Source organism: Schistocerca cancellata, chromosome 8 (genome assembly GCF_023864275.1).
Source record: "Schistocerca cancellata isolate TAMUIC-IGC-003103 chromosome 8, iqSchCanc2.1, whole genome shotgun sequence".
Lineage (NCBI taxonomy): Eukaryota > Metazoa > Arthropoda > Insecta > Orthoptera > Acrididae > Schistocerca > Schistocerca cancellata.
In genome coordinates this window covers 212,547,937-212,562,131 of record NC_064633.1, presented here as the reverse complement: position 1 = coordinate 212,562,131, position 14,195 = coordinate 212,547,937, and positions in this window count along the sequence as shown.

Below are 14,195 nucleotides of genomic sequence, written 5' to 3'. Positions count from 1 at the left end.
TGATTTTTTGTCACCTCAGTTTAAAGTAGCCCTTTCGTACCGTCTGCTGTTAGTGATTGGCTGGAGGTGCGTCACATGACGTATCCGACCTAGCTGCGTCATACTGACACGTATGTGGCATAGGAAGCATTATGGGTGGTTGTTTGGGGAAGAGACCAAACAGCGAGGTCATCGGTCTCATCGGATTAGGGAAGGCCAGGGAAGGAAGTCAGCCGTGCCCTTTCAAAGGAACCATCCAGGAATCTGCCTGGAGCGATTTAGGGAAATCACGGAAAACCTAAATCAGGATGGTCGGACGCGGCATTGAACCGTCGTCCTTCCGAATGCGAGCCCAGTGTGCTAACCACTGCACCACCTCGCTCGGTGAAGCGTTATGTATTTTCGGCTGTACGTTTCGTGGCCAGAAGGGAGTGAACACTAAAGGATTCCTGCGAGATGAACAGATGCGCCAAGGAAAGATGAATTATAACGTAAGCAACACAACTGATTATCATTTCGTAGTTAATGAGAAATTCTTGGAGACTGTCACATGCTTTTCTCAGACTTTTACTTGAGTCATGTATCGTTACACCAAACAAACAAGTAAAATAAGAAAACGCAAACATCAGTACATGCAAATGTAATCGGAATGGTAGAGTAGAAATTTTGATTCCGCTGTATTTCACGGGTGTTTATACACTATGCCAAATAAGCTCGAACACAAATTATAGGTACAAAGATCAATTTATTTTTGAGAGAACCGTATAAGGGGTACTGTTCCTTGCATACCCATTATCCCTGGGGCATTAATATTTTTCATCATACCTTGTCTCGGTAATATTTCATTGATAAAAATTTAGCGTTGTTGCTACAAACAAAATATATAAAGGATTGAGTTTGTTTATACAATAAACGTTTTCTGCTACAAGTTGCGATTTCCTTTTTATTTATATGTTGCACAACCGACTTTAGGAAATGATTCCCATGTTCCAGCGAGACTTTGATGTGCTAAACCCTTTATTCATGATGTTTCGCTTGTGTTAGGTACTACATTTTCTGTTGTCTTTACTGTAATATACAAAGATGCAAGCAATTTTGAATTATGATCGATCTCTCATAGAGTCAGTGACTATTTTGGAAATGACCTCTATTTATGATCTTCTTATGGTCCACTCTCACTCATAGTCCCATCCTGTCTGTTATAAGGGGCAGTCATATGAGAATGGCACATTTGGAAGAAAAGTACATCAACTGTTGTTTTTCTTCGTTTCAAAGGTAATCGCCATATCTGTTAATAAATTTATAGGGGACGAGACAATCTGTGCATTCAAGGAATTACGTTTGTGGTTGCCTACGAAACTATGATTGCGCCCAGGTGTACATCTCCTCATCCAGAGCAAATCGATATCCACCAATGTCTCTCTTCAGGGCTCCAATAGTACGGAAATCGCATGGTGAGAAATCAGGAATGTACGGATGACGTGTAAGGTCTTACCAGCGAAACTTCGGCAGCGTACTCGAAACAAACTTCGCAATACGCCACATAAGTTTCGCTGCAATCCCCTAACATATATTCCATACTGTCCTGATTTCTTCACATGCTATATCCATATTTTTGGAGCCCTGACGAAAGACTTTCGTAGCCTTCGATTTGCTTTGGACGAAGTGGTGTACGTCTGGATACCATCACGCTTCCGTCAGCAACTACAAACAACTTTGAATGCAATGAGACCCTCGTCTCACAGTGGGAAAAATGTATCAACAGTTATGACGACAGCATCGGAAATAATAGACAATTTGTTTACTTTACTCCGTCTGTCTCGTTTCCATTTGACTGTCCCTTACATTTAGCGACGTAATTTTTCATATGCATTCGTTATTGGCCTCTTAACTCTGTATCTATCCTTGTGATGACAAAACCGATAGGGTACTTGTAAATAGTTTGTCTCCTGCTTAAAATCAAAAAGACTTTTGAACCAAGCACTGTTTTACTGTCTACCTCGGTACTTCCCCTTTCAGTCGAGTCCGTTCTTCCCAATGGAGTTTCCTCGCATTCTGTGCGCAGTGCCTTTGTCTCTACAGAAACCTCTCTCTGAAAAAGTCTTATAGTAGCTTCCGTATCATGGTTTCATGTCACACCAAACATCCACTTTGGCGTCGTGTGCTGCGAAATGTTGCATCTAATTTCTTTAGCACTTAATAGAAAACGAACTAAAAAATCAGCCAGTACCACGGTACTCCATTCTCTGTTGTGAGAAGAATTGTAACACTGGCTAAATTCATGAACATGGACTCAAGGTTTTAGTTTAATTAACATTCAGTAGATGGAATTGAGATTTAAGCTCAAACACATTTGGAATATTAATTACATGGAAGACTGCTTACAGAGGAGCGCTTTTGGAACCTGGGCACTGCTTACGCAGTCATAACCCGTTCTGGACGAGTAAATAACGTTCGGATATTAGCACTTCAACAAAATGTTCTATTTTATACATCCTATCATTTTCTGAAAACTTTGATTCGGTCTGTTGATAAGTTTGTGTAATAAGAGTTAACGTTCTGTATATGCTACGGCTGTGACATGGCGCGGTACGCTGAATCGCCTCTAAATAAATTAATCTAATGAATATGACACAGAGGCAGAGAACTCTCCATCCTTGTTTAAAATATTTTTCATATATTTTCTCCGTTTCGAACACAAAAGCGCATGACTGAAAGGACGCCAGACGACAAAGTTCCACCAACCTCGTGGTTCGCTGAAAATTCTATAAATCACTTTTGGTGAGCCATTTAATGTCAATGCGCAGAAGTAAGCGTGTACAGTATCTATAAAAAAGATAGCCAGTTCATCAATACGCCGTGATTTGAAATTATAAGATGATAAAATATCAGTTTCTCTTACCGTTTAGTTTACTTAAAATAGGTTTTGAAAGACGGCATAACAGCAAAACATATGAATACGAAGACCGGGGCATTTAATAAAGTCTACAGAAAGTAACGCATTTTACTAAAGAACAGACCAAACAAACGGACGTCGTCGTGTTTTATATGCAAAAAGCGATTTTTGTAACTGTGCAGCAGATTACACATATTTTGACACTTCTACCGCGTAGCATCCTTGCAACACCACGTGGCTGTCATTCTGAAGGCTATATGCATTCGTGTCCTAATGATGTCGTCGTTAGAGGAACATTCACAATTAGTTCTTTATTCGGATTTCCTGTATGTAATTGTCTAGATGAAGGTGAGAACGACCAAAAGATTGAAAAATTAACACTTGTAACACGCGATCTCAACAACCTAAATGTAATAGGGAAGATAGAAAATCTGAAACAGGAAATCCAAGGACTGAATATAAATGTACTAAAATCAATAATATCGAATGAGGAGAACGCACATATTTCGGGCATACGAATTTATTTTAATGTTAGCAGCGGCATTATGAGTGGGAACGTAAGGTAAAGACTAGGTTACAGCGAACAGTTCAGTTATAGACCTATTCTAATCAGAATCGAAAGCAAACCGACGTCCAGAACAACAGTTCAGTTGTACACGCCGACGTCACAAAGTAAGATGATTAGGTAGTTTAGGGAATTGAATGGGAGAAGAAAAGTTAATAATAATGCGAGTTGGCAATGCTACAGTAGGGGAAGGAATAGAAGTAAGATTTTCGAGAGAGAGACCGAGTAAGGTGGCTCACTGATTAGCGCACTGGACTCGCATGCTGGAGGACGACGGTTCTAAACCCGCGTCTGCCCATCCTGACCTAAGTTTTCCGTGATTTCCCGAAATGGCTACAGGCAAATGTCGGGATGATTCCTCTGAAAGGGCACTGCCAATTTCCTTCCCACCTTTCCCAAATCCGATGGGACCGATGACCTCGCTGTTTGGTCCCCTCCCCCAAACCAACCAACCAACCAACTTACGAGAGAGTACTAGCTCAGCAATAGGAACTTCAGAAAAGGAAGACACCTTCAGTTCTGCAATAAACTTCGGGTAGTAATAGTAAATACACTGACAGATAATAAAAAGGAGTGGAGGTTTATTTCGGAAAGACCAGGGAACAAAACCAGATACCAGCTGCGTTACATAACTGTGTGCCAGAGATCCTGAAATCAGACGTCAGATTGTAAAGTGCACGCAGGTCCATTTTAGAAACAGATCACCATTTTATAATGATGAAGAGTAGACGTACAAAATCGTCCAAAAGAATGAATATGGGGAATATACTGTGATACTGAACAACGAAGTAGATAGTTCAGTTTAGGAGGCGTGCGAGCATCTATAATAGATTATTTATTTATTTATTTATTTATTGTTCCCTGGGACCAAATTAAGGAGAAGTCTCCATGGTCATAGAACGAATTAATACATGAAATTATAACACGATAGTATAAACAAATAAAATGAAATATAATTAACGTATTCAGGCGACAATTCGTAAGTTTAAATAAAGAAAATCAACAATGTAACACTGGAATTTGCTTAATTTTTCAGCTCTTCCAGAAGCTCATCGATAGAATAGGAGTAGTGAGCCATGAGGAAACTCTTCAGTTTAGACTTAAAAAGTGTTTGGGCTACTGCTAAGATTTTTGAGTTCTTATGGTAGCTTATTGAAAATGGATGCAGCAGAATACTGCACTCCCTTCTGCACAAGAGTCAAGGAAGTGCATTCCACATGCAGATTAGATTTCTGCCTAGTATTAACTGAGTGAAAGCTGCTAACTATTGGGAATAAGCTAATATTGCTAACAACAAACGGCATTAAAGAAAATATATACTGTGAGGGCAATGTCAGAATTCCCAGACTATTGAATAGGGGTCGGCAAGAGGTTCCCGAACTTATACCACACATAGCTCGAACAGCCCGTTTTTGAGCCAAAAATACCCTTTTTGAATCAGAAGAATTACCCCAAAAAATAATACCATATGACATAAGCGTATGAAAATATGCGATGTAGACTACTTTTCGTGTTGAACTGTCACTTATTTCAGATACTGTTCTAATGGCAAATAAAGCAGCAGTTAGTTTCTGAACAAGATCCTGAACATGGGCTTTCCACAACAGCTTACTATCTATCCGAACGCCTAGGAACTTGAACTGTTCCGTCTCGCTTATAATATGCCCATTCTGTCTGATCAAAATATAGGTTCTTGTTGAATTGTGAGTTAGAAACTGTAGAAACTGAGTCTTACTGTGATTTAGCATCAAATTATTTTCCACAAGCCACGAACTTATTTCATGAACTACATTATTTGATACTGTTTCAATATTACACACAAGATCTTCCACTACCAAGCTGGTGTCATCAGCAAACAGAAATATTTTTGAATCACCTGTAATACTAGAAGGCATATCATTTATATAAATAAGAAACAGCAGTGGCCCCAGCACCGACCCTTGGGGAACACCCCACTTAACAGTGCCCCATTGGGACTGAACATCACTACCACTCTCTATATTGTGGAGAATTACCTTCTGCTTTCTGTTCTTAAAGTAAGAGGCGAGCCAATTGTAAGCTACTCCCCTTACTCCATAATGGTCCAACTTCTGCAGTAATATTTTGTGGTCAACACAGTCAAAAGCCTTCGTTAAATCAAAGAAAACACCTAGCGTTCGCTACCTGTTATTTAATCGGTCCAAAACCTCACAGGGAAAAGAGAATATAGCATTTTCAGTTGTTAAACCATTTCTAAAACCAAACTGTACAATTGACAACAAATTATGTGAATTTAAATGCTCCAGTAACCTTGTATTTACAACCCTCTCGATAACTTTAGCAAACACCGATGGCATAGAAATAGGTCTATAATTTTCAACATTATCCCTGTCTCCCTTTTTATAAAGTGGCTTCACTACAGAGTATTTTAATCGGTCAGGAAACCGACCACTCCTGAAGGAAAAGTTATAGGTATGGTTAAGTACTGGGCTAACATACATAGAACAATACTTCAGTATTCTGCTAGATACCCCGTCAAATCCATGAGAGTTCTTCGTCTTTAGTGATTTAATTATTAACTAAATCTCCCTCTTGTCAGTATCATGGAGGAGCATTTCAGGTAACAGTCTCTGAACAATTTTTTTCTACGAGCGCTATATGATTCCCTGTTAGGACTAGGTTTCTGTTTAGTTCACCTGCTATATTCAGAAAGTGATTATTAAATACTGTACATATACGCGACTTATCAGTAACACGGACATTCCCACTACGCACTGATTTTATATCCTCGACCTGTCTCTGCAGACCAGCCACTTCCTTTACGACTGACTATATGGTTTTAATTTTATCCTGAGACTTAGCTATTCTATCTGCATACCACATACTTTTTGCCTTCCTAATAACTTTTTTAAGCACCTTACAATACTGTTTGTAATGGGCTGGTTCATTTAGATTTTGACTATTTCTAACGTTTTCATATAATTGACACTTTGTTTTACAGGATATTCTTATCCCTCTAGTCAGCCACCCAGGCTGCCTGCTTGTGCTGGTACCCTGTTTCGAACGTTCTAAAGAAAAGCAACTTCAAAGAGCACGAGAAAAGTCTTGAGGAAAACATTATATTTATCGTCTACTGTATCAGCAATATAAACATCTTGCCATTCTTGTTCCTTGATAAGGTTTAGTTAGATCTCTACAGCAACTGGATCAGCTTTCCTAAAAAGTTGATAACTATATTTAACATGTGTTGCAGCACAAAAATCTTTTAGAGTTAAAATTTGTGCATCATGATCTGAAAGGCCTTTCACCTTTTTGCTAAGAGAATGCCATTCTAGTAATGAGGAATGAACAAAAATGTTGTCTATGGTTGTTCTACTGTTCCCTTGCACTCTCGTTGGAAAGAATACGGTTTGTATAAGATTATATGAATTAAGGAGGTCTACCAGCATCCATTTCCTTGCACAATCACTTATACAATTAATATTGAAGTCACCACATATAACTAACTTTTTGTATATCCTATAAAGTGAACCAAGGACCTCCTCTAGCTTTACCAAAAATGTTGTCAAATCGGAGTTTGGGGATCTATAAATAACAACAGTTAGAAGTTTAGCTCCACTAAATTTAACCACAACCTGCACAACATTCAAACACCTTTTCAGTGCAGTACTTTGAAACATCAATTGACTCAAATGGGATACCGTTTTTCACATACATGGCTACTCCCCCACACGGCAAAGAGCTCCTAGAAAAAATCCCAACCAATCTGTATCCTGGTAAAGGAAGCCTCTGAATTATCTCCTTGTTTAAGAAGTGTTCAGATATACCAATAATTTCAGAGTCAACAGCTATAAGCAGTTCACTAACATTACCCCTAATACCTTGTATATTTTGATGAAATATACTAATTCCCTCATTAATCGGATACCTAACCTTTGTCGAAAGTGGTTTCTTTGTTAGAGAGACTTCCCTTAAGCAGAAATACCTACAGGGTGTTTCAAAAATGACCGGTATATTTGAAACGGCAATAAAAACTAAACGAGCAGCGATAGAAATACACCGTTTGTTGCAATATGCTTGGGACGACAGTACATTTTCTGTGGTGTCACCGCCAGACACCACACTTGCTAGGTGGTAGCTTTAAATCGGCCGCGGTCCATTAGTACATGTCGGACCCGCGTGTCGCCACTGTCAGTAATTGCAGACCGAGCGCCACCACACGGCAGGTCTAGAGAGACGTACTAGCACTCGCCCCAGTTGTACGGACGACTTTGCTAGCGACTACACTGACGAAGCCTTTCCCTCCTTTGCCGAGAGATAGTTAGAATAGCCTTCAGCTAAGTCCATGGCTACGACCTAGCAAGGCGCCATTAACCATTTCTATAGAGAGTCTCACTTGTATCATCAAGAATGCTGTATACAAATAATGGAGTAAAGTTAAGTATTAACGCAGCTACGTACTTTTCTTTATAGCATTCATTAAGTATCCTGCTTCAGACCTCACGCCAGCCGGCGTGTGTGTGCGCGTGCATTTTGGCTACTTCCGAGTGGCGTGGCTGTCTTGCTACGCCACAACATTTTCAGGCAGACAAACTTTCGAAATTACAGTAGTTACAATTATCAACAACAGATGGCGCTGCGGTCTGGAAAACTCTATAGTACGATATTTTCCACATATCCAAAATGCGTAGCAATAATATGGCGTAGTCTCTGAATGAAATTACCCGAAACCTTTGACAACGTGTCTGGCGGAATGGTTTCACATGCAGATTAGATGTACTGCTTCAGCTGTTCAATTGTTTCTGGATTCTGGCGGTACACCTGGTCTTTCAAGTGTCCCCACAGAAAGAAGTGACAGGGGTTCATGTCTGGCGAATAGGTAGGCCAATCCACGCCGCCTCCTGTATGTTTCGGATAGCCCAAAGCAATCACACGATCATCGAAATATTCATTCAGGAAATTAAAGACGTCGGCCGTGCGATGTGGCCGGGCACCATCTTGCATAAACCACGAGGTGTTCGCAGTGTCGTCTAAGGCAGTTTGTACCGCCACAAACTCACGAAGAATGTCCAGATAGCGTGATGCAGTAATCGTTTCGGATCTAAAAAATGAGCCAATGATTCCTTTGGAAGAAATGGCGGCCCAGACCAGTACTTTTTGAGGATGCAGGGACGATGGGACTGCAACATGGGCTTTTCGGTTCCCCATATGCGCCAGTTCTGTTTATTGACGAAGCCGTCCAGGTAAAAATAAGCTTCGTCAGTAAACCAAATGCTGCCCACATGCATATCGCCGTCATCAATCCTGTGCACTATATCGTTAGCGCATGTCTCTCGTGCAGCAATGGTAGCGGCGCTGAGGGGTTGCCGCGTTTGAATTTTGTATGGATAGAGGTGTAAACTCTGGCGCATGAGACGGTACGTGGACGTTGGCGTCATTTAGACCGCAGCTGCAACATGTCGAACGGAAACCCGAGGCCGCTGTTGGATCACCTGCTGCACTAGCTGCGCGTTGCCCTCTGTGGTTGCCGTACGCGGTCGCCCTACCTTTCCAGCACGTTCATCCGTCACATTCCCAGTCCGTTGAAATTTTTCAAACAGATCCTTTATTGTATCGCTTTTCGGTCCTTTGGTTACATTAAACCTCCGTTGAAAACTTCGTCTTGTTGCAACAACACTGTGTTCTAGGTGGTGGAATTCCAACACCAACAGAAATCCTCTGTTCTAAGGAATAAACCATGTTGTCCACAGCACACTTGCACGTTGTGAACAGCCCACGCTTACAGCAGAAAGACGACGTACAGAATGGCGCACCCACAGACTATGTTGTCTTCTATATCTTTCACATCACTTGCAGCGCCATCTGTTGTTGAAAATTGTAACTACTGTAATTTCGAATGTTTGTCCGGCTGAAAATGTACTGTTGTCCCAAGCATATTGCAACAAACGGTGTATTTCTATCGCTGCTCGTTTAGTTTTTATTGCCGTTTCAAATATACCGGTCATTTTTGAAACACCCTGTATGAGTTGACTTCAATCTAAAAAAGGTACAGCTCTAACACCCACTACTACAGGAATGTTTCCATGAGTGATCCCACCACCCCCACCTACGATGTCACCTATAAGCTTTGCCAACCTCCCCTTCCCATACCTGCTGGGGTGCAGGCCATGTCTAGTGAAACCCGTCCTGCTGATAGACTCCACCGACACCACTGAAATGTGACTCATGCCTTCCGTCATCAGCGCACCCCCAAGTATCATGTTATTGCGCCTGACTGCTGTATTAAGATGAGGCCGATCGTGGCGCTGAAACAGTTCCACGAAATGCACATTCGTGTTGCCAGTCGGAGTGGCTATCTTTTCCAGGTCACCATCTATGTTATACTCCCCATCCCTGTCAATACTATTACCAGCCCCACCTACAATCACTACCTGATCCTCTTTAGTAAAATCCCTACATAACAGTCACCTGAGCCAATCCTGAATCAGGCTTTACAATGCTGGTGACCTGGTACTCACTCCCCAACACTTCCTGCAACTGCTGGCCTACACCTCTACCATGAGAACTACCTAACAGCAGAACCTTCTTCTTTCTCTTAGACTTTGCAACTGTCCTAGCCACCGTAACTGCTGAGGTCTGCTGCATACTTCCTACATCTACAGCTACTAGAGAATCCTCTCCACTAGACTCTGACAGTTGGTCATATCTATTGCAAACCCCAATAGTAAAACTATCTGAAAATCTCCTTCTCATAGCAGATCTCTTGCCAACAGCCAGCTCCCATTCCCCAAGCCCCTTCTCCCTCCTCATCCTATCTAGCTGCTCCTGTGCGTTTTTCAACTGCACCTGAAGGGCACAGATCTTACGCTCCTGCTCCTCTATCAACCTACACTTGTTACATAACCTGCAGTTCCAGGAGAGGATCTCACGAGAATGTCCACTGTAGTGATGGGGAGCTCGTCAATGAGTCGTTCCAATGAACCCATCACCCCAGTGAAGTGTGAACAACCACTCAGTTTCAATGAACTGGTACTTCAAACTCTTCGCAGATAGCACACTCCACACTTTTTTCTAGTTCACTCACTCTCTCCCCCTCTCCCACTACATCGGCGCTACGTCACTCATCCTCCCTTCACTTCAGTCCTCTCTCTACTGCCTGTCGACGAATCGCGCCAGGGGGGGGGGAGGGGCTTAATGGATGCGCAGAACAGAGATTTTTCGCCGTACTGCGCATGACGTCAGCGTCGAGAAACTCCGCTCAGTTCGCGCGCGCTTTCTTATGTGTCGAAGCAAGTAAGTTTTGTGTTGTTGCTGTTTGTTATCGTGTTGAATCGAGTTTATTCTTTCTGCGACACTTTAACAATGCCGAATTGTGCCGTGGCTGTGTGTGAAAACTATAATCAGAAGACTAAAGGGAGTAGTATTTCCTATCATAAGTTTCCGAAAGATCCTGAAACATGTGCTCGGTGGGTTCAGCTCTGTAGAAGAAGTGATACTATTAACATTAAAAATGCTACTATCTGTAGCGTACATTTTAAAGAAGACGATTATTTACGGGATCTGCAAGCTGAATTAAGAAAATATTAAAGCCGACTGCAGTTCCTTCATTGCACCTCATTAAAGCCACATCTGCAGCTGCTGCTTCGTCTTCTGTCCAAGAAAGAAATGACAGAAGGAAAGATCGTGAAACACGTAAACGTGCACTTAACAGACTAGCTTCACTGTCACCGAACAAAAAAAAGTGGATCAAAGCACAGAAACTGAAACGGGCCGCATCGAGGATGAAATGAAGAGGCTTCATAAGGAACTACCGTTACAGACAGAAAAAAAATTTGCGTTTGATAGCTGAAAACAACACGCTGAGAACGAGAAACAAATTACACGCTCATGCATTAAGCAGACAGAGAAAGCTATGCCAAAGCCTTCAGTATCAACGAAGTACTAAAGTGACAACAAAAGTACACCAAGTTTTAAAGAAACTTCTCATAGCACACTCCACACTTTTTTCTAGTTCACTCACTCTCTCCCCCTCTCCCACTACATCGGCGCTACGTCACTCATCCTCCCTTCACTTCAGTCCTCTCTCTACTGCCTGTCGCGAATCTATGTACTAACCTTGGAATCGCGCGGTGTTTGTGGGGAACGATAGGTTTACGAGGGCTGAGGAGGTGAGGGGCGTGGGAAGGCAGCGTCAGATGCTTCATACAGTGCTGACATTATTACCCGTGACTATTTGTGCAGTTAAACTTTGCGTCTACGGGTAGCCTACCGTTGGTAGCGCTTGCAGACAAATGAATAAAAACGAAGAGGCTGGCTGTGTGAGCACGCACAGCCAACATGAAAATAAAAGGTTTGTTAATAACACTGAAAGAGGGATTTTACCTGGAATCGTACCAGTGACTACAGGTGACAGTTTACGTTTTGAATCTTGAGGGTTATTAGTCTCAACAAAAATAAAATCTACAGGAAAACTTCTAAATACTTACTTAACGTAGGTAAATAGACTTTGTGGCAGTGGTAAATATACTCATTCTGTTTTGGATTAAATTTTAAAAGGAACATAAAATTGGACTCCATTTCGTTGGTAGCCCTAGTTTTCAGTCTATGAATACAACAAATATCGTTTCATTTGGCAGATAAAGACTTTTGGGCGCTTCATGAGAAAATTTCCAGCAAGATTAAATGTAATACCTTCTTTATATATGACAGGCTTCTCTGTTTATCTTTCCTTTTTCCCCTTCGACCATGCTCTATTTAAGTTAACTCAGACATTGCGTGCACGTTACTGCATAGTTCGGCCATCTGTTGGTAAAATTATGAAGTATTACGAAGCTTTATTGTATGAGCGAGGCAGTTGAGCGCGCGATGCCGATGCCGGGGCCGGCCGCTGGCCGGTCGGTGGGGCCTGCCCCGCCGGCCGTCCCGGCGGCCGCTCCCAACAGGACGGATACAACGGCGACGACCCCTGCAACGACAACGGATTCTGACAGGCAACATAATGAGGACGGGACCACGACGAGCGATACGCGAATGCAGAGCGGAGGACAACATACGTCAAACCCCTCTGACGAGAGACATCAGCTAACACGGAACGATCGGCAACAACGGGAACTGAGACGTGAAATACAACACATGATTCTGCAAAGTCAGCAAGTATACGACAACCGCACTAGTACAGTTCCTCCTTCACAGCATAAAGAACAAGTAGACGACGTGGAACAATTTTCTCCACCAGACGACGACGACGACGAAATGGAGGGAGTCTCCTCTGAAGAAGTTTGGACCATGCAGCCCACCGACGGAGAGGGCGATTTTACACTAGTTCGCCAAAGAAAACGACTCAACGCTTCTCCTAAGCAGAACAACTCTCGGAAGCGACAACGCCCAGAAGAACTGAAAACTTCCAACCGTTATGCGGCTATTGCGGCGGAAGATACTACCGATGCTCCAGAACGCATGGACCAGACGAGTGATGTCAATCTCGAAGCAGATAAAGAGGGGACAGATGGCTCTGGCCGGAACTTACTACGCAAAGTCCCGCCCGTTACTATTTACCATACCAAGTACTACATGGAACTCAACAAGGCGCTGAAAGCGAATATTGACGGCAGTCTTAAGGCCATCTACCAACGAGACAGGATCAATTATCACTTTGACTCCTATGACGATCAACGGCGGGCTATCAATTTCTTTGTGTCGAATGACATCCACTTTTTTACACATCAGGCCGCGGAGGACAAGGACCTCAAAGTGGTTGTCAAACGTCTACCTGCCGAAGTTACGGAGGAAGAACTGAAAGACGCACTGATAGAGAAGGGTTTCCCTGTCATCAACGTCCACCAGTTTAAAAATCGAGACGACGAGACGAAGGAATTACGACCTCAAGATGCTTACTGTGTCACGTTGCCAGCCCAAAAGGAAAACTACAAGATTTACGACATCAAATACCTTCTATATACTAAAGTCGTTATTGAAACCTACAACAGACAAGAAGGACCTGTTCAATGTCGCCACTGCCAGCGATTCGAACATACAGCTAATTATTGCAGCTTGCCTGCTCGCTGCGTTCGATGTGGAGGGCAACACCGATCTTCAGCATGTACTCATCCCCGAGGGGCTCCGCCGAAATGTGCTAACTGTGAAAAGGACCATCCTGCCACGTGGCGTGGCTGCCAGAAGTACCAGGAACTTCTCAGGAAATACACACAACGATCTTCCCCGCAGCCCTCTCAACGGAGGACTCGTGTAATACGGAACTCCAACCTGACGCCACACCCTCCGCCCCACCGTCAGCAAACGCCACAAGAACAGCCGGCGGCGACACGGCAGCCAGTAACACAGCCTCCTCCTGAAGCATTTCCACCTCGACAGCACCGCCAGCATTATTCATACGCCCACGCACCATCACCACGCCGACCGGAACCGGAAACCTACGTCGCACCAGCTCATTTGATGCAATCTATAGCTCCAGCGCTCTCTGGTGTCGCGAAACTTCTCGCCGCCGTGCAGGAACAACTAGTGAACAACTAGTGGGGATACTTTCTGTAATCGAAAGTGTATGGAAGACCTTTGGAACACCTTAAGATGGATCGCCCTGGGACCACGAGAAACCTGAAAATATGTATATGGAACGCCAACGGAATGAAACACAAGAAAACAGAATTCACTGAATTTTTACAACGTCACAAAATCGACATCGCACTTGTATCGGAGACGCACCTTCGTCCAACAACTGAGCTCAGATTTCGTAACATGTACGTCTATAGAACGGACAGA